Source organism: Aplysia californica, unplaced genomic scaffold (assembly GCF_000002075.1).
Source record: "Aplysia californica isolate F4 #8 unplaced genomic scaffold, AplCal3.0 scaffold00973, whole genome shotgun sequence".
Classification (NCBI taxonomy): Eukaryota; Metazoa; Mollusca; class Gastropoda; order Aplysiida; family Aplysiidae; genus Aplysia; species Aplysia californica.
In genome coordinates, this window is record NW_004798243.1 from 210,804 (window position 1) to 213,108 (window position 2,305).

Below are 2,305 nucleotides of genomic sequence, written 5' to 3' on the forward strand. Positions count from 1 at the left end.
CCCCCCCCCCCCTTTCCCCAACAAAAAAAATTGATGGAAAAACAACACATCAGAACAATAACAAGAAAAAAAGTTACACACTAACAAAATAAAACACTTTGCTGTACGTATTCAACAAATCAACGTGGTGACAACAAGTGAGAAAGAGACTAAGTGAAGCTAAGGGAACTTTCTTTCAAAAGTAAAGAGGTTCGGTTTCTTTCTTCTTTTTTTTTTTATTTGACTTTTATTCCCCGACCAAAAAATGCCAAAAAATCGAGACACGATTGATTGGTCGCGGCAGCGACAAACGCTGAAGCTAGTTCTATGTGTCGTTATCAATAACCCTCCGTAGATCTAGATCTAGACAGCACACGAGTGAACACAACACATTAAGTTTAAGAGCAGCACCCTTCAAAGGCAACACGTCATATCTGTAGCCAAAAACTGTTTGGAACTGTAGTATTTTTTTATATAAATATTTACTGCGGACATTTTTTAGACCGATTGAACCATATTGTATACAAACAATCTTTGGTAGGTCTATACTCTATATATAATATCCGAAATTTGGGGGAAAGGATGTGATTTCAGAGTGTTCGGAGAAATAGTGCCCAGCTTTATTTTCCCGAACGTTCGGAGAAATAGTGCCTAGCTTTATTTTCCCGAACGTTCATAGAAATAGTGCCCAGCTTTATTTTCCCGAACGTTCGGAGAAATAGTGCCGGCCTTAATTCAATCTAGCATGCCGTACAATTAAAAATTCTTTTTCCCCGTTGAGACGCGAACACCCCGAGACGAGATAACCTCGCCTCGGAATACCCCCATTGCGATGTTACAGGGGAGTAGAGAGAAAAACAACCGGATGCGCACGCCCGCCATTGCCCTATTTCAAGTGACCAATGAACGGGCCCGGAATAGTCATGCGGGGATTTGTAGGTCACATACATTTGCCACGAGAGTGAGGGGAAAATGGCCGGTCTCCATGCGAAGCCGCTTTGGATAGGGGGGTAGTCGTGCATTTATGATCGGGTCTAAACAACTACTTGACACAGAACGTTAAAATTTGAGCACACTTTAGAGGATAGATAGATCTATTACCATCTCGGCGTTGAAATTCAAACTCCTTATAGTTTTCGGTGTACACGATACGAAAGTGTTCCCGACACCAAAAGTATAGGTTAATTTATGTGTACGAACTTCAACGTCCACATATCAATAGTTTGCCCTATTTTCTGATTGGTTGCCGAGTTTCATTCGGATTGGTTCGGAAATAGAGCAGACCGAGGTTGGCAAAGTTAGTCACCTACGCTTCAGCCGGGTCCGCAAAATCGCCCGTAAACGGGGACCAAATTTTCGCCTCGCGGGAAAGCCCGATTGGCATTGCTACACAAAGCCAATGGTTCCTAAGCAAAATTTCAATGAACACAATTAGTGCTGAGTTGAAGTTTTGGGTGGTATCTGTGATGGCCGTCGTTATTCGGACTCGAGTCCGAATAACATTGTCCGAATATGAAAAAATGTTATTCGGACTCGAGTCCGAATATGAAAAAATGTTATTCGGACTCGGGTCCGGAAAAAAGGAAGTGTCTTCGTTCTATAGTTCTAACGTTCAGTGCTTCCAATTTTCCGCCATTGTTTAGTCCCCCCCCCCCCCACACACACACACCTTTTCTGCCGATCCGATGCCCGCCGCCTCATTGATACGCCCCCCACCCCCCATGTTTCCCACTTTCTTTGTTGTAGAAAAAGGTGAAATTGAAGATTAGTCCATAGACCAGCGCACAATTCATTACGTAGATCTACGTCAAGACTAGCTTATTATTGTAATAATGATCAGTTGCCGGGGGGGGGGGAGACTGACGCGTATGCGACGTTCAACGCCCGGACCGATAGTGCCCCCCCACCCCCCTCCCCGACACGCACACTGCCACACGTGTGCAGGCCGCCCATCCGACCCCGACACACGCTAACGAGGCATCTTTAATTGCTTCTGATGACCTCTTGACAAATAAACATTTATTAGAAGCGCTATAACTTTTCAGGCCGGCCTCAAATTCATCGTAAGATTAAAACTCGGCTCCTGCACAAAACACCTTTTTGCCTGAAGTGATCCCGGTCTCTACCCAGCCTGAGGCGAGTCACGAGTGAGGCAGGACAGGAAGCCGGAGTCACGAGTCACAGGAAGTTGGAAGTGATGTCATGCTGGACAAGAATCAGAGTCCGAATAACATTTTTTCATATTCGGACTCGAGTCCGAATAATCACTTCGATCTGTGATTGCTCTGTTTTCCATTATGTTTGAAACTATCGTGACAAAATATTG

The 2,305-nt window shown here is 44.6% G+C and overlaps 1 protein-coding gene across 1 annotated transcript in view; it reads right to left on the bottom strand.

The window, feature by feature from the left end:
• Window positions 1–2,305, bottom strand: part of LOC101860703 (large subunit GTPase 1 homolog) — a gene marked incomplete in the record, with an annotated part of 19,686 nt that overhangs the window by 16,554 nt on the left and 827 nt on the right.